Source organism: Miscanthus floridulus, chromosome 9 (assembly GCF_019320115.1).
Source record: "Miscanthus floridulus cultivar M001 chromosome 9, ASM1932011v1, whole genome shotgun sequence".
NCBI lineage: Eukaryota > Viridiplantae > Streptophyta > Magnoliopsida > Poales > Poaceae > Miscanthus > Miscanthus floridulus.
In genome coordinates this window covers 87,611,112-87,630,854 of record NC_089588.1, presented here as the reverse complement: position 1 = coordinate 87,630,854, position 19,743 = coordinate 87,611,112, and the positions used below count along the sequence as shown (strand labels likewise).

Here is a 19,743-nt window from a genome sequence, read left to right as displayed (position 1 = left end):
TTCGCACCACTAACAATGTCACCCGAACCCTCCTTTTTCACGCTTCCATACCACCCTCCTACTGGGCTGATGCCCTTGCTACTGCTACCCTCCTCCTCAATCGACTCCCTACCAAGACGTTACACATGAGCACTCCTTTTTTCGCGCTCTACACCTCCCACCCCTCTTATCATGACCTACGAGCTTTCGGCTGCACCTGTTACCCCAACCTCACCGCTACCACTCCTCACAAACTTGCTCCATGCTCCGCTCTATGTGTGTCATCGGCTACTCGCCTGACCACAAGGGCTATAGGTGCCTCAACCTCACCACCAACCGTGCCATCATCTCTCGGCATGTTGTTTTCGACGAAACAACATTTCCTTTCTCCCTTCGCCGACCCTCACCTCCTCCATAAGAGCTTGATTTTCTAACTAACGATGACCCCCTGCCAGTCTTCCCTTTACCTGCAGGTACACCCGGGCTTGCTGGCTCCTTGCCAGCACCCATGCCTCCACATGCCCGCTCCCAGCCATCACCACCGGTCACCCCGATGGCTGGTCTGGGCACCCCGACACCTAGATAGCCTCCACCAGGTTTCCCTGTCCTACGACCGGTGACTGGCTCACGCACGCCAGTTCCCTAGAAGTCTCTGGTACCCCCGGGCATGCCTGCGGCACCTCCGGCACGTCAGGTGCCCCCAGCTCCTCCTGTCCCAGAGCCCCCGGCAACCGCGGTGCCCCTCGGCGCCCCCCTGTTCAGGAGCCTCTAGCCCCCGTGGTGCCCTAGGCGCCTGCCTTACCTCAGGCGCCTTCAGCTCCCTCCTTCAGCAAGCCTCCTGTCATCCACGTCTACTCTAGGTGCCCCTCCTACACCTGGCTCACCTTCTAAGCCCGCTGTGGGGGCCCCTCCTCGACGCTCCAGCTTTGTTCCCTCTCCGCCATGCTATGTCAAGCACGGCCCTCCGTTTCCAACAATGGCCGTCCCCATCCCTCTGGTCGCCAACTCCCATGGCATGGCGACCCGTGGGAAGTCCGGGTACCGGTAGCCTCATCTCGCCTTGCATACTGAGGCCCTGTCACTGGTACCGCGGTCGTGTCGCGATGCTCTTGCCAATCCGCACTGGCGTCGGGCCATGGATGAAGAACATGCTGCTCTTCTAGACAACCACACTTGGGATCTTGTCCCTCGCCCGGCCAAGGCCAATGTGGTCACTGGAAAATGGATTTTCAAACACAAGTTTCATGCTGATGGTTCCTTGGAAAGATACAAGGCTCGTTGGGTCCTTCGCGGATTTACCACAGCGCCCCGGTGTTTATTACGACGAGACCTTCAGTCCTGTCGTCAAACCAGCCACCGTTCGCACTGTCCTCACCTTAGCCACACTCTCGGGACTGGCCGATCCATCAACTCGACGTGAAGAATGCTTTCCTCCACGGGACTTTGTCAGAAACTATGTACTGCTCTTAGCCCACCGGGTTCTCTGATCCTGCTCTCCTGGACCATGTTTGCAAGCTCAACAAGTCTCTCTACGAGATGAAGCAGGCACCCCATGCGTGGTACAGCCGGTTTGCCGCTTACCTGCTCACCTTGGGCTTCACTGAAGCCAAGTCAGACACCTCCCTGTTCATATACCGACGCGGCACCGAGACAGTATATTTGCTCCTCTATGTGGATGACATCGTCCTCACTGCCTCCTCTCAGCAGCTCCTCCTCCATATGATTGCTGCCCTGAAGAAGGAATTTGCTATGAAAGACCTTGGTCCCTTGCATCACTTCCTAGGCGTGGCGGTTCAGCAACACAGGGACACTCTCATCCTCTCACAGCGCCAATACACCCTGGACATCCTTGATCGACATGGCATGAGCGGCTGCAATCCCTGCTCTACCCCCGTCGACACTTGTGCCAAGGTATCTGTAGATGCTGGCCCTCCTATGGATGATCCCACAGCCTACCGTAGTCTTGCAGGTGCTCTCTAGTACCTGACGTTCACCCGCCCCGACATTGCATATGCCGTTCAGCAAATTTGCCTTCACATGCATGATCCCCGAGAGACTCACCTGATCGCTGCCAAGGGGATCCTTCGCTACCTTCAGGGCACCATCAGCTATGGCCTGGTCATCCCCCGGTCTGCCCCGACTCAGCTCGTCGTTTACACTGATGCTGACTGGGCAGGCTGCCCGGACACTCGCCGCTCCACCTCTAGATACGCTGTCTTCCTCGGTGGCAGCCTCGTCTCCTGGTCATCCAAAAGGCAACCCACAGTCCTCTCGGTCGAGTGCCGAAGCCGAGTACCGTGTTGTTGCCAACGGCGTCGGCGAAGCTTCATGGCTACAACAACTTCTATAGGAACTGCACCACCCCCCTGAAGACTGCCTCCCTCATCTACTGCGACAATGTCAGCGCCGTCTACCTCTCCACCAACCCCGTTCAGCATCAACGCACCAAGCACGTGGAAATCGACCTTCACTTCGTCCGTGAACGGGGTCACCATTGGCACTGTCCGCGTCCTACATGTTCCCACAACGTCGCAGTACGCGGATGTCTTCACCAAGGGGATTCCTTCTTTGTCTTCATGGAATTTCGCTCCAGTCTGAACGTTCGTCCTAGCAACGTTCCAACTGCGGGGGGCGGGGGGGGGGGGGGGGGGTGGTTGTTAGAATATCTAGTTACTCATGTGAACACTCTACCGGTTAGGCCCTTTCCTATGTGAATGCGGCACTAGTCAGGCCCTTTGGGCCCCTATATATTTGTAATCCCTTTGGAACCTCAAATCAAGTATGCTAAGCCTGTTGGCTTAACCTTCTATCACTTAGGCTAAAAAAATATAATAAAATATTGTGCACTTATGTGATAGCACACATCCTTAGGATGACACAAGCAATCGACCAAAGAACTGGATGGGATTAAATTTAAGTGTTATGAAATTATGTCACCGTAGAAACAATAATTATATAGAAGTGCAAACACTGTGTTGCAATTCTCATTGTACTCGGTTTGTCCCAAATAATACTTCATTTGTAAAAGCAGTTGCATTGCTTGTACTGTATATAAGTTTCTCCAACCAAAACACCACTTGATAAATAACTCCTCAATTAGGCTAAAAAAGCCTTAGCTAGTTGATAAAGTCGGCCATTCAAAAAAAAATGAGAATCACGAAAATCTTCTAGTGTCAGTATCATGTAACGATGCAAACATAATTATGCAGTTGAGCCCCAAACTAGCCTCAAGTATGATATGGTTTGAAATGCTGTGATGAGATGGTGTATTCAGTTTTCCATGTCCGGCTGGGCAATTGGATCTCTACTGTCTGCCTTGATCTGTATTTCTTTTTCTTGAAAAAACATTATTATGCCTTAGGCACACGAGTGTCCATCTGGGTACTTCAGGATGTTCAGCCGCAACAACAAACTGGATTATTACCAATTCTTCTTCGGTAATGGTGTAGGTAAGACGTCCGATCGTCCGGACGCCCACATTGGTGGGCCTCGCCCGCCCAAACGGCTCAACACTATCAATCGCACGCCTTAATAAAAAAATAAAAAATAATCTCTGCTCACTTTCCTCTCGAATCGTGGATGTGACCGCACCCATTCTCGAATCGCCGCCGCGCCCGCACTCCGCCTCGCTGTTGCCTCCTTTCCCCACCGCTTGCTCCCTCCCACAATGCGCGCGCCCGCCCACGACGCTTGGTTCCCCATTCCCGGGCTGTGCTCCATCCTGCGCTGTGCAGCGCGCTTCATCTCCTCCCCCACCCACCCACACACACTACCGCGTCCATCCGCCCACCCCATCACAGCCCGGCCGGCCGGCACCGATGGGATACGTGCCATCAGCGGTGGCGAGGGTGCTAGAGCAGCCAACGGCGTTGGGGGTGGCCTGGGAGATGGTGCTCCTCGGGGGGCCCCTCTAGGCGGCGGCCCTCCTCGGTCCCCTGCTCGGCTGTGTTGGGAGTATGCCCTAGAGATAATCATAGAGATGATTATATTGCCTTGTATCCATGATATATTATGAGTTCATTGAATTTCCATTAAAGACAACCTGTATCGATTAGCAATTATGTGAATTGTTTGTGAAACTCTTTTACTTGTATGGTTATTCTAATGTTGTCCCTGGTCAGAGTTCGTGTGAGGACACACATGAATAATGGATCAGCACATTATTAGTTGATGACTATGTTTCACAAGTCATAGACATGGAGATGTCAAACTAATAATGTGGGCACATGTATGACATGGGGCTGGACTGACCCAACGTGAGATGTTGTTATTATCTCTATTCACATCATGTACGTTATGTCCTTAGACCTGAGATTGTTGTATGTATTCAAGATGTGAAACGACCTACTCAGGGACTATCAAACGCTACTCCGTAACAGGGTAGTTATAAAGGTGGTTTTTGGGTTTGTCGGGAAACATGCTATGAGACATAGACAATCAAGAAGGAATTTGCCCCTCTCTATATGAGAGAGATATCACTGGATCACTCTAATGATTAGATCAAGAAATGCATGGCCGTGCTTGGGTTAAGTGTTAACCTATGAGTTGGACCAAATATCGTGAGGCAAGGGAATAACAAGTATGTGGTTTTGTGGTGGTTCGTCTGATATGATCTTTGCGTACGCATAGGAGTTGACATGCCTTGCTAGAGGCCACTATCAACTAATGGACCGAGTAGGAGTACTCGGGCCATGTCTATGTGTGCGTGAACCCATAGGGTCGCACGCTTAAGGGGCTGGAAGCCTAATTCGGATTGGATCCGAGTTAGACAAGGCTTAGGGTTACTAATGGGCCTCCAACTCTGGGAGCTCATTAGGGACGCCTATAAATAAGTGGGGTGCGCAACTGGGGCTAGGATCCACGCCGTTTTGGCAGTCGCCGCCGCCCATCCTACGCCGCGCCTGCTGCTCCTCGTGGACCTAGCAGTCCGGAGGCACGACGCTTCCTCCCTGTACGTGTGGATACCTCGGAGGTGCTGCATCTGGAGCACAAGGACGAACCGCATGAAGGGATGGACGTACGGACGACCTTGCAACTGCACGACACTTGCTACAATGCGTACGACTACATCGAGTTGCTTCCGCTGCACCTGCACGTCTAGTGGTAATCCCATGATCTATAACTAGCAGTAGATCCTGGTTTATGAGGTCGAATTTTTGTTTTCGGCTAGCGTAGCATCCTCATAACCCTACAGTGGTATCAGAGCGATTACTGCATTGTTATAGGTTCAGATGAGTGCGTATGGAGATATGCGCGGTTGTAGGATGAGTCTCTGATCATGGTTCGTGATTTTACCGTGTTGGTCTTGTAACGATCGACTCGTACCGGTCGGAATTCCGCCATCCGAGTTAAGTGATACATGTAAATCCAGTCATGGCAAGATGGAGATCAATCAGATTGATCGAATCGAACCTAGGTCAAGTGCCGAGCGCATGTGATGGCAATCGGTGATAGATTGGATCTACTGCCGGGCGCTGGGGTGCAAGATAATGTGTTGTTCGGTAAAACAACCATAACTTTTGCATACGACCTCGGATTGAGACGAACTCTAAGCGAAAATTGTAGAGAAAAAATTTACATCCAATTCTCATCGCCATTGGCGGTTTTGCTCAAATTAGATTTGCGAAAAATGGCCGGGAAGATGGAGTTTTTCGGCGTTTTAAGATTAGACGTCGGAATCGGTTAACTCTGTTTTGCAGGAATTTATGACTGGTATAGCCCTTATGTGTATGTGATGCATGTATGTAATTAATTCATGGCTTGCATGTCATGAGTATGACAATATGGCTGGAGCCACAAAGATATTGTCAATTTGATGTAATGGCCTACGTGCCAAACTAGTGATGATCCTATCCGCGACTATGTAATTTTCTTCACTGCCTTGCGTTAGTGATAGCTAGTCTTGGTGGACTCATCACTGAAGGATGGCATACATGGATCATGGAGATGGAGATCATCATGAGGAACAGTTCGATGGAGATGGAGATCCCCAAAGGAACAATGGGCTATACCATGTCATATCTGTGTTAATGTCGTTCTTACTATGTTCTACTTTCACGTGCGATAATGTTTTTGTCTACATGCGATGGTGAAGTAGAACGATCCCTCGGCAATGTTTAAGTTAAAATGCTTCCCCAAACCTTGCACTGTCATGTGTCTTGTACAATCGGTGGTGGGTCTATGAAATTAGGGTGCCACTGGTTTTCCTTGACTAGACAGGTTCGTATCGGATACTTACAGCAGAAGGGTTGGTTACTTGGACAAGGTCATCCTAACGGTTAGGGACCTTGGAGCATGAGTAGTTGGGCACCAAAGCATAGAGATGCTACCCAACAACAAGAGTCATATGTGATATGATTAGCAAAGAGTTGCTTACCAATCTACCATGTCTTCTAGCGGTGATGCTAAAGCTCACTAGTAGACTTGTTAGTTGTGGGTCTTGAATCACTAAGTTTCAAGAGAGGGATATTGATTTTAGTGGGAGTAGATTCTATTAAAGGTTTAATATTGTTTACTCTGTCTTGGATACATTGTCTTAGTATTTTGCATTACTTTTGTTGTAGATAAATGGTGCCTAGCAATCAACCATTTACTTTGCGTTCAATTCTTGAGAAAGATAAGTTGAATGGAACAAACTATGCGGATTGGATCCGCAACCTGAGAATTGTTCTCAGGGCTGAGAAAAAGGAAGAAATTCTAGACACCCCATTACCAGAAGAGCCTGCTGATAATGCACCTGCTGCAGAGAAAAACGCTTACAAGAAAGCATGTGATGCTAATCTTGAAGTGAGTTGCCTTATGCTTGCTTGTATGGAACCAGATCTGTAGTTGCAGTTTGACAATAACCATGCAGCGCACGATATGATCGTGGCGCTCAATGATATGTTCTAGACTCAAGCCAGGACTGAAAGGTTCAATGTCTCAAAGGCTTTTGCTGAAACCAAGCTAGCAGAGGGTGCAGCAGTTGGGCCACATGTGATCAAAATGGTTGGTTACACTCAGAGGTTGGAGAAGCTGGGCTTCCCAATTGGCCCTGAAATTAGCTACTGATTTTATTCTCGCGTCTCTTCCACCCAGCTATGGAAATTTCATCGCGAACTACCATATGCATGGGGCGGAGAAGGGCTTGAATGAATTATGTGGCATGCTTAAAACAGCAGAGGCTGATATCAAGAAAGGTGCTGGCAGTAGCCATGTGATGGCGGTCCAAAACAAGCCTAAGTTTAAGAAGAAGGGCAATTCTTGGAAGAAGAAAAAGGGCAAGGCTAAAGATGAGATCTCTAAGCCAAACCCACCTGCGCCCAAGGTTGGACCACCTAGCTGATGCTGAGTGCTTTCATTGTCATGGGAAAGGTCACTAGGAAGAGGAACTGCAAGCTGTACCTAGAATCCATAAAGGATCGTGGCAGTAAAGGTACTCCGCAGCTTGTACACTTGTTGTTTATGTTACGGACATTTTCCTTGCTAATTCTTATATTAATTCTTGGGTATTTGATACCGGATCGGTTGCTCATATTTGCAATACGATGCAGGGAATGATAAGAAGTAGAAGCGTGGAAAAGGGAGAAGTTGATTTCCGCGTGGGCAATAATGCAAGAGTTGCTGCGTTGAACGTCGGGACGATGCAACTCCACCTCCCGTCAGGATTTATTGTGGAGTTGAATAATTGTTATTTTGTTCCTAGTTTAAGTCAAAACATTGTGTCACCTTCATGTTTGATGAAGGATGGTTATTTATTTGCGAGTAAAGACAATGGTTGTGTGATCTCTAAAAATGGCATGTTTGTGGCTTCTGTATCCATTGTGAATGGGTTATTTATTTTAAATCTTGAAGATGCTCCTATATATAATATAAGTGCTAAAAAGCCTCAGCTTAATGAGTTAAGTCCTACCTATATATGGCATTGTCGTTTAGGTCATATAAGTGAGAATCGCATGAAGAGGCTCCATTCTAATGGGCTTTTAACTTCGTTTGATTTTGAATCATATGAGACATGTGAGGCTTGCCTACTGGGCAAGATGACCAAGACGCCCTTCACAGGTTTTCCTGAGAGGGCGGTAGACTTGCTAGAACTCATACATACTGATGTGTGCGGACCAATGAGTACGACAGCAAGAGGCAGATTCCAATACTTCATAACCTTCACTGATGACTTTAGTAGATATGGCTATGTCTACTTAATGAGACATAAGTCTAAGATATTTGAAAAGTTCAAGGAGTTTCAGAGTGAAGTAGAGAATCAACGTGGCAAGAAAATTAAGGCTTTGCGATCTGATCATGGAGGCGAATATTTGAGCCATGAGTTTAGCAATCATCTAAACAGTTGCAGAATTGTTCCACAGCTTACGCCACCTAGAATGCCTCAGAGAAATGGCGTGTCCGAGCGATGTAATCGGACTTTGTTGGACATGGTCTGGTCTATGATGAGCCAATCAGACCTATCGTTATCATTTTGGGGATACGCTCTAGAAACAGCCGCTTTCACATTGAATAGGGTATCGTCTAAGTTCGTAGTTAAGACTCCACATGAGATATGGACTGGTAAGAGTTCCAGTTTGTCTTTTCTGAAAATTTGGGGTTGTGAAGTTTATGTCAAATGACTTATGACAGATAAACTAACACCCAAGTCAGACAAATGCTTTTTTGTGGGATATCCGAAGGAAACTTTAGGGTATTACTTCTACAACCGATCAGAGGGCAAAGTGTTTGTTGCTCGGAACAGTGTTTTCTTAGAGAAAGAGTTTCTCAAAAGAGAGAAAAGTGAAAAGAAGGTGTATCTTGAAGAAGTTCAAGATGAGCCAGTTGGGAAGGACTCTACGAGTGATGCTAATGTAGCAAGAATCCGTGAGTTGCGTGGGGATTTGTTATTGTTAGACGATGACGAACCTGCGACCTATGCGGAAGCAATGATGGACCCAGATTCCGAGAAATGGCAAAGTGCCATGAGATCCGAGATAGATTCCATGGGAAACAATCAAGTTTGGAACTTGGTTCACCCGCCTGATGGGGTTAGACCCATAGAGTGCAAATGGATCTATAAAAGAAAAAGGATATGGATGGAAATGTTCACATCTATAATGCTCGACTTGTTGCAAAGGGTTTTCGGCAAGTTCAAGGAATTGACTACGACGAGACTTTCTCGCCGGTAGCGATGCTCAAATCTATCCGGATCATTCTAGCAATAGCTGCTTATTTCGATTATGAGATATGGCAGATGGATGTTAAAACAACCTTTCTAAATGGAAATTTGGATGAGGACATGCATATGATACAACCCGAAGGTTTTGTTGATCCAAACAATGCTGGAAAAATTTTCAAGCTTCAGAAATCCATTTATGGGTTAAAGCAAGCATCTCGGAGTTGGAACATTCATTTTGATGAAGTGGTCAAAGGGTTTGGCTTCCGTCAGAATGAAGAAGAACCTTGTGTTTACAAGAAGGAAAGTGGGAGCGCTGTTGTATTTCTGATCTTGTATGTGGATGACATATTATTGATTGGGAATGACATTCCTATGTTGCAATCCGTAAAGATTTCACTGAATAATAATTTTTCTATGAAGGATTTAGGAGAAGCAGCATACATTTTGGGCATCAAGATCTATAGAGATAGATCGAAGAGGCTTATAGGATTAAGCCAAGATACGTACATTGACAAGGTGTTGAAATGACTCAACATGGAACAGTCCAAGAAAGGGTTCTTGCCTATGTCACATGGTATGCGCTTTAGCGATAAACAGTGTCCTTCGACAGCTGATGAGTGGAAGTGCATGACTAAGGTTCCATATGCCTCGACAGTTGGTTCCATCATGTACGCCATGATATGTACTCGCCCAGATGTCTCATATGCTCTAAGTGTTGCGAGCCGGTACCAAGCTGATCTAGGAGAGAGTCACTGGACACTTGTTAAAAACATTCTTAAGTACTTGAGAAGGACTAAAGATGTGTTCCTAATCTATGGAGGTGAGGAGGAGCTCGATGTAAATGGTTACACCGATGCTAGCTTCCAAACTGACATGGATAATTCACATTCTCAATCAGGTTTTGTGTTCACAATAAATGGTGGTGCTGTAAGTTGGAAAAGTTCCAAGCAGGAGACGGTGACCGATTCTACAGCAGAGGCTGAGTACATTGCAGCTTTTGGAGCTGCAAAGGAAGGTGTTTGGAAGAGGAGGTTCCTCATTGAACTTGGTGTGTTTCCAAATGCGTCCAGCCCATTGAATCTACATTGTGACAACAATGGGGCAATTGCATAGGCTAAGGAGCCAAGGAATCACCAAAAGAACAAACATGTACTACGGAAATTTCATCTCATTCGAGAGTTCGTTAGACGAGATGAGATTAAGATGTGCAAGATACACATAGATTTGAATGTTGCAGATCCTTTGACAAAGGCTCCTCCACAGCCTAAGCATGAGGTGCTCATGAGAGCTATGGGTATTAGATATCTTCGAGATTAACTCTAGTGCAAGTGGGAGATTGTTGGGAGTATGCCCTAGAGATAATCATAGAGATGATTATATTGCCTTGTATCCATGATATATTATGAGTTCATTGAATTTCCATTAAAGACAACCTGTATCGATTAGCAATTATGTGAATTGTTTGTGAAACTCTTTTACTTGTATGGTTAATCTAATGTTGTCCCTAGTCTGAGTTCGTGTGAGGACACATATGAATAATGGATTAGCACATTATTAGTTAATGACTATGTTTCACAAGTCATAGACATGGAGATGTCAAACTAATAAGGTGGGCACATGTATGACATGAGGCTGGACTGACCCAACGTGAGATGTTATTATTATCTCTATTCACATCATGTACGTTATGTCCTTAGACCTGAGATTGTTGCATATATTCAAGATGTGAAAAGACCTACTCAGGGACTATCATACGCTACTTCGTAACAGAGTAGTTATAAAGGTGGTTTTTTGGTTTTGTCGGGAAACATGCTATGAGACATAGACAATCAAGAAGGAAGTTGCCCCTCTCTATATGAGAGAGATATCACTGGATCACTCTAATGATTAGATCAAGAAATGCATGCCGTGCTTGGGTTAAGTGTTAACCTATGAGTTGGACCAAATACGTAAGGCAAGGGAATAACAAGTATGTGGTTTTGTGGTGGTTCATCTGATATGATCTTTGCGTATGCATAGGAAGTTGACATGCCCTTGCATAGGAGGCCCGCTATCAACCTAAGACCAAGTAGGGAGTACTTGGGCCATGTCTATGTGTGCGTGAACCCATAGGGTCGCACGCTTAAGGGGTTGGAAGCCTAATTCGGATTGGATCCGGAGTTAGACAAGGCTTAGGGTTACTAATGGGCCTCCAACTCGGGAGCTCATTAGGGACGCCTATAAATAAGGTGGGTGGGCAACGGGGCTAGGATCCATGGCCGTTTTGGCAGCCGCCGCCGCCCATCCTACGCGCGTGCCTGCTGCTCCTCGCGGACCTAGCAAGTCCGGAGGCGCGACGCTTCCTCCCTATACATGTGGATACCTCGGAGTGCTGCATCTGGAGCACAAGGATGACCGCACGAAGGGGATGGACGTACGGACGACCTTGCAATGCACGGCACTGCTACGACGCTGTACGACTACATCGAGTCACTTCCGCTGCACCTGCGCGTCTAGTGGTAATCCCGTGATCTATAACTAGCAGTAGATCCTGGTTTATGAGGTCGAATTTTTGTTTTCCGGCTAGCGTAGCATCCTCATAACCCTACAGGCTAGGCCTCGCCGTTGTCACTCCAGCGCCTCTGCCAGGGCGGCCTCCATTTGCTCCCTGTCCTCCTCGCCGATCTACCGCAATTCACCACCAGGTAGGTCATGGCCACACGGCGATGCTGTGTTTCAAGTGTTTCTGGATGTTTTTCAGACATGTTGCAAGCCTATGTTTCGAGTGTTTCAGTTGTTTCAGATGTATGTTTCAATTGTTTCATACGGATGTTGCAAAAGTAGATCGGAATGTTGCAGATGTTGCAATGGCTATACACGTACGTTACAAGTGTGTTTTCCAAATGTTTCAGCTATTTTCTGATGGATGCTGCATGTTTTCATCTGGATGTTGCATATGTTGCAGTGGCTATACACGTATGTTGCAAGTGTATGTTCTAAATGTTTCACCTGTTTTAGACGTATGTTGCAAGTGTTTTATCTGATTGTTACAAATGTTGCATATGTTGCAGTGGTTATACGTTGCAAACGTATGTTTCAATTATTTAACCTTGTTTCAGTATGTTGCAACTGGTGCCGCTCCCCATGCGCTCTGACTCACAGGCAAGCATGCGCTGGCCCCTACACCACCAGGCATGGTCCTCCACGGTGGAGCATGCAGCCGGCTCAACACATGTGCATGCGCGCCGTGCTCCCTCCCTCTCTCTCTAGCATTGGGGCACGAGCTGTGCTTTCTCTCGCATTGGGGCACGCGCGCTGTGTTCCTCTCTCTCGCATGTAGTTGTGCTCTCTCTCGCATTGGGGTATGCACGATGTGTTCCCTCTCTCTCGCATGCAGCTGGGTGGGTACGAGGCGGCGTGGGGCACAACAGCAGCAGGATGAGGCACGTGTATGTTCCCCCAAAAAAGCAAGAGGAGGCGCGGGGCACATCAAGCGTAGCAGCATGCCGGGCGTCCGGACGCGCGGGTCCGTCCGAACGCTCGGGCGCTAACATAGCCCATTCTTCTTCCATACCAGAGGTGCTTTTAAACCTCTTGGCTGGAATGGCCTCGTCATCATTGTATTCCTTTCTGATATTCTCAACTAACTGGTCGTGATGATCCAGAAGAAATATTTGTGAATTCCTCTAGGGCTTAACTACTTGATTATTGTTAGCATCATGCTAATACTAACTGCGGCAATCAGCCAGTTTCTGTCATCAGGAGCTTTAAAACTACTAGCTAAGGCACCACTACTTCGCCATGCCACGTCTCTTTGTATCCCCTTAGTGGCAATCCTCCTGTTGGCTCCCTTCGTGCGGTAGCGAAACTAAGAAAATGGATCGGCACATTTTAGAACCGAAGACTTCTTCCTAAAGACTTCTTCCGAGAAATAGAAGACGGTCGTATCAAGGACAGATTTGTGAAGCGGCTTGTCCATGCACTGAATGCAAGCATAGAACCCAGCGCTTGTTGCCCTGGGATATGACTCCCGTTACACAAGCTGCTTCAACGATCACGGCATGTCGAAAGCGGTGATAATGGTGGAAGAGACGGCCTTGGATGCTCAAAACTACAGCCTCCTCCTCGATGATGTGGTAGGGCTCGTTTAGCCTGACAAACCTTTTTCCTCTGCTGTGACAAGGGCCAAACAGCTGTTGGCTGTCCGTTGAACATCAGTGCCATCGTAATGTGCAGTGTTCAGCCTACTGTTTCCATTCAAAATTTCGCTTGTCCTGTTGTCCAGCAGGTTGCCCCCAACGCTCGCTCCCTCACTCCCACTTAGGGATGAAAACGAATCGGATACGGACGGATATCACCGATATTACATTCGTTTTCACATTTCTTTCCGGATTCGAATTCGAATACGGATAGTGTCAACTATGTCGGATAGGATATGATTAGATATCGACATCATAAATATGCGATTTGAGTATTCGGATACGGATGTGGTATCGGATGTTGGATATCCAGACTCAGATACGAACCGATCTCAACTCCTCTAAATGAATTCGGTTTCGAATACGGTCGGAAAATATCCGTACCGTTTTCATCCCTACTCCCACTCCACTCCTGACTCCACACTCCCACGCGCTCTCCAGCTGCGCTATCGCCGCCGCGCACCAACCTCCCGCCGCATCAAGCTCTGGTACGTTGGCTACCTCGCCTCCACACACACACACACACACACACACACACACAGCGCCTCTCCTCCGCACACACCCCCATCACCACACCATCGTCGCTTTCGTCGTGTGCAATGGAGGTGCACGCGAGGTGTTCGACGTATTTCCTCTTGGTACACTGGCTGTGAGCTTGCGATGTGCCGCTTCTGGTTTCCTTTGGATCCTGACGCGTTCTCTTACCGTGATGATGGAGCACTAGCTACATTCTAATTTTGCGTCTTGGATGGCTCCTCTTTGCCAGATCGACTCGGATCAGATGGCCGAGGCCACGCCGCCCGCCGGCGGGCAGCCGGCGTCGTGGTCGGAGATCCCGCGGGACCTGGCCGGCATGGTGCTTGGCCTCCTCCCGGCCTACGCGGATCGTGCCCGCTTCGCCGCCATGTGCCCGCAGTGGCGGGCCGCCGCGCGGCAGCTCCCCCTGCCCCCGGCGCTGCCGCTGCTCGCGCTCCCGGACGGCACCTTCTACAGCCTCCCCTACAGCAAGCCCTTCCGCTTCCCTGGCTTCGGCAGCCCTTCCGCTTCCCTGGCTTCGGCTGCGTCGGCTACAAGGGCGCCGCCTTTGGCAGCTGGCTCGTCTTCCCGCGCGACAAAGGCTGCTTCTTCGTCGACCCTTTCGCCGGGGCCACCGTGACGCTCCCTGCACTGTCTTCCGTCCGGCTCCGTCCACCGAATGCAGCTGATAATTACGTCATGTATCAGGAGCATGTTACACCCGATGGCCGACATTTCGTCACGTGGCTGGACACCAGGGACTCCAAGCATGTGCCCACATTAAACAAGTTGATCATGTGCTCGCCAAACCTCGTCGCTGCATTCGTTGGCACTGGACACATAAGTCAGATCCTGATGTGCCAGCCAGGGGCTTCCTCATGGTCTGTACGTGCATATGATCCGTGTGCTGCATTTGAAGACATGGCTCTCTATCAGGGAAAGCTCTACGCCCTTGCTGATGATGAAAACCTCCTCGTCGTCAACATCAGCCAAGACCCAAGCCCTGGCGACCCACAGGTCTCTCGAATTGGACAGGTCATCAAGGATGATCCCGACCATTTGTTTGATGCTTGGTTGCCAGATGACACTACGGGCAGAAAGAAGCTCTACCTAGTCGAGTCACGTGGTGCACTCCTGATGGTACGCAGGAAGGTATGCTGCAGAATGGTAGACGGCACAGTTGTTGCTGGACGGATTATTGAGTTTGAGGTCCTGGAGGCTGACTTCGAGCACTCACAGTGGGTGAATGTGACAACTCTTGGGGATGACCAGATGCTTTTCCTCGGACGACCGTGCTCCAGGGCTGTGTCCGCCTCTCAGTTTGGGATGTCTAATGATCAAATCTTCTTCTTAATTAGATGATGTAATGGAGAATGCTGTGCAATATGCCTTTGATGAGGAGAACACTTCTGTCAGTGTCTATGACATGAGGAGTGGCGAGGTCTCCCATCCTCTGCCGATGGTCTGGAAGCACGAGATGATTTTTGCGACATGGACGTTCCCTAGGGACTAAAGAGAAGGTGTTACTATGCATTCCTGGCACCGATTACTAGCTGTCTCTGCCTATTCTATGGTGGTTAATTACCCCTATGTCATATGTTAACTTCATCTGTGTTTTGTGGCTTTAGTGTGTTGGCTACTTCTCTTTCGTGAAAATATGGTGGTTACTAGTCATGTGCCTGTGCAACCCATGAAGTAGAACAAACACTAAATTATCTGACGGTAGTTCGATCTATGCTTGGCACCTGTAAGAACATTGGAGTTGATCGCAGAGTGATCATGTTATGAGCTTAGTTGTATTGAATCTTGTGCTACCAGTTGAGCTTATTTGGCTTGTGATGCATGTATGCGTTAGCGCTTCATTGTGCTGGTTGATTGTGTGGCATCGCTGTAGAATGATAGTACTCAGGTCCCGTTTGGCCAAGCTCCAAGTTGATTGATGTGAAGGTGTGGCTAATTGGTGTGATGAGTTACATCAGTAGTCTCGGTCACGTGTTAATCATTGGTATCCTGCATATCATATTCCAGGATGCTACTGAGAAGAGGGACTAAGGTGGTGTTTGGTTGCCTCTTCTAAATTTTAGTCGATGTTCCATCGAATGTTTGGACACATGCATGGAGTATTAAATATAGACTAATTAGAAATTAATTACATAGTTTGTGACTAATTTGTGAGATGAATCTTTTAAGCCAAATTAGGCCATGATTTGACAATATGGTGCTACAGTAAACATGTGCTAATGATGGGTTAATTAGGCAAAAATTCGTCTCGTGGAGTACTGACAGATTATGTAATTTATTTTTTTATTAGTATCCGAACACCCCATACAATATGCTCTCGACACACCTCCTAAATTTTAGTCACCAGATCCAAACACCACCTAAGTGAAGGTATTGTTTCTGACCATTGTATGGCGATTAATTGCTCCTATGGTCGATGTTAACTTCATCTGTATTTGTCTGTCTAGTCAGTGCTGGTCTCTTTTTGGGGGTTGTGGTGGTTGCTGTGCCATTGCAACCTGTGAGACACGTCAGACACTCAATTATCTGGCTGTATCTGGATCGACGCATGGTCTGTGTAAGAACATTGGACTTGATTCTGCAATGTTCATGTTGTGAACTTGTGATGAATCTCGTGCTACCTGTTGGGGTTATTAACTTGTGCGTATGTGTACATCAGTGCTTCAGTGTTCAGCTTGTGTTTCTTTAGGCCCGGAGGTCAACTCTGCTCCTTCAGGCCAGGAGCCGAGAGGTAAAATATTGGAGTGTTCGGCTTGCTACTGGTGGTAAAAGAACCCATGCTTGTAAGTGTGGCAGCATCCTGTTTCACCACAGTAGGTGGCCATGTCGAATTCAAAACCCCATGGTTTACGGTCATCAGAGCACAGCATTGTCTTATGCATTGCTGCAACTTGAATAGAGCAATTCAATTATTTGAGAGGGTACGGTTTGCCCTGAATTTTGACTAGTTTATGGGCTTTTACAGAACAATTGGGCTTCAGAACCATTGTTTACGGTCATCAAAACTGGTTTGGTAAATTTTGTGTAGGGAGATCATAGTAACTATCTGGGTATGATGAGAACCGAGCTGCGCTCGGATGGCTTGCATAGCCGGTGGGCGTGCAGCCGACGCGAGTTCGATTCCCAGGAATTGCACTCGCGACTCTCATCGGGGTTCGCCCCCAATAAATTATGTTGCCTCTCACGCGTGGAGCCACCGAGGGAATACGCCGTCGCCTACGGAGTCATGGATGGACCCGATGATCTCACAAAGGACGGGAGCGGCTACCAATGCGCTTTTTTCAGTTGATGGCTACAACAGGCTGTTCATGCTGGAGGTTTCCCCGTCAACCACAGCAGTTGCCTTCTGTTGCTCTCTAGGTGACTAGATGAGGTTGACTCTGTAGTCGCAAATTGTAACTGTGTAATAGCAGCCTCTGTCTTGCTAGCGTCTGCTTTTTCGTTTATTTTCTGTTATTCCTTCAGTGGGCAAGCCATGTGTTGCTACCCTCTTAAAGAAAAACGTGCTCCTTAAGCGCGGTTTAGAAAAAAAATACGGCAAATGGAGAAATAGACGTCAGATATGGACTATGCACAACTGGTGAGAAGAAGAAAAAAAAGAAGTGATGTGTTGGCTCTTATCAGGGTACAGGGGATATCAGTATGTATGCCAGCCTGTCAGGTATCCTGATGTTTTGTTTTCTCTAGAATACGCAAAAGATTTGCGTATTTTTAAATTAAGATAGAAGAGTTAAAACATATGAATTTCATGCTTCAGCGAGTGCCCTAGCAGGTCTAGAAGGAGCAGCCTGAGGCCGGACCATCCTAGGGTACTAATACAAGGTACTGTGTTACTCAAAAACTAACAACCAAGAGACGGGCGGCGCTTGAACTCAAGCAACGGCCTTCCGTCGTTGCTGCTTTTAAATACGCGACATTGTTCCACACAGCATTTCTATATAACTATCTATGAGGAACGGAAATACAAGAGTAGCAGAGAGAAAGCAAACACGCTGCTCACACGCAATAAGAATCGCAGTGAATTTCAATCAAAAAAGGAAAAAAAATCTCAGTGGACAGTCATAGCGATCGACAGAGCAAATAAAAATGGCAAATTAAAGGCCTTCCTAGAAAATCCAGGCAACAAAATAGATAGAAGATGCTTTTCTTGAGTAAGATCCAACAATAGCCCAAAGTCATCTGACAGCAACCTCCTTCAGAACATGCGACCCTCTTAAAGTTGACACGATCACTCCAACAGTTTATTAGCAATTCCTGAAAGAAAGAAAGAAAGAAAGAATAGAGTTATAGGCCAAGGTACTCTATAACTATTTGTACTAACGAAAACAAAAACTGACTGCAAGAACTTACATAAAAAATGACTAATTATTTTCCCTACTACCATAACGGTGCCAATTGTGCTCAATTAAATCAACTTTCAGTTGGGTATGGACTGAGTGAGCACGGATATAGCAAAATTTCTACGCCAAATGTCAGCGAAGCTTGGGTCACTGTTAGTGGCCTTTTGCACTTTAGGTGGAAGAACAATTGATGCCCCTGGGACAACATTCAGGTCAATTGGCTCAGCAATTTTCCCTCATCTTCAACTATCATGTTATGGAGAATAACACAAGCTGACATGATTTGTCGAAGAATCTTCAAGTTCCAAGATCGTGCTGGACAACGCGAGATGTTGAAGCGAGCTTGCAGTACCCCAAAAGCACGCTCTACATCTTTCCTTTTAGCTTCTTGTTGCGTTGCATACACCTTGTGTTTCTCTAGTTTAGGTGAATTTATAGACTTCACAAAGGCTGCCCACTCTTGATAAATTCCATCAGCAAGATAATATCCAGTGTTGTACTGCCTACCGTTGACAGAAAACTGAACCCGAGGAGCTTCACCCTTTATCGCTTCGATAAACAAAGGGGACTGATTCAACACATTGATATCATTGTTCGACCCAGCGACACCAAAGAATGCATGCCAAATATGGAGGTCATGCGATGCTACTGCTTCAATGATGAGGGTTGGGACTTTATAGCAGCCGGTGGTATACTGCCCCTTCCATGCAGTTGGACAATTTTCCTAATGCCAATGAATTCAGTCAATGCTACCTAGCATTCCAGGGAATCCACGGGACTCTCCAACTTGGAGCAAACGCTCCGTATCTTCAACTGTGGGACGTGGTAGGTACTTAGCCCCAAATTCCTCAATCACCCCTTGCACAAAGTTTTCCAAACACTCTAGTGCAGTACGCTCTGCAACCTTTAAGTACTCATCAAGCATGTTAGCTGCAGTCCCATATGCAAGCATACGGATGACTGTTGTGCACTTCTGCAATGGTGAGAGCCCTAGGCGTCCAGTGCAATCTACCATTTGAGTAAAATAGGAAGACCAACCACCTAGAGCGTTCACTATTCTTAAAAAGGCATGCCATCTCATCCGAATCGAACATTGCATCAGAGTAGAGAGGATTTTCATCAAAATAATCAGCCATAAGTTGTGCATGCTCACGATTCCTATTGATGTACCTTCTTGATCCATTTCGACGACTAGATGCACCAGCTTCCATTTTGGCTCTGATCTTTGCTTCAACCCGGCACCAAAAGAACCAAGGATATTTTGCTCAGCTAAGAACTCTTCTTCAGTGTATATATCGGCTGGGTCTATGGAATCATCGGACTGATCCGACATGTTTGGTGATAAGGCTAGATAGATGGAATATAGCTCTGGACTATATGGAATAGATGGAATAGAGGAGGAGCAGAGCAATATATATCGAAACGATTCTTGCGACGGAGATCAGCCGAACTCACACATTCCACCTCATGCTCTGCTGATGTGACTGGCTCCTTCAACTCCATTCGAATCATAAAAAATAAGGTCGCACGCATCTTCGGGAAACAAATTATCACGAGCTAGTGGTTCCGC

At 47.3% G+C, this 19,743-nt stretch overlaps 2 pseudogenes; one reads left to right on the top strand and one right to left on the bottom strand.

The window, feature by feature from the left end:
- Nucleotides 1–13,924: 13,924 nt before the first annotated feature.
- On the top strand, nt 13,925–15,565 carry LOC136482331 (F-box protein At2g26160-like; annotated as a pseudogene).
- A 2,629-nt stretch (nt 15,566–18,194) lies between these two features.
- Nucleotides 18,195–19,506, bottom strand: LOC136484396 (uncharacterized; annotated as a pseudogene).
- Between the last annotated feature and the right edge of the window lie 237 nt (nt 19,507–19,743).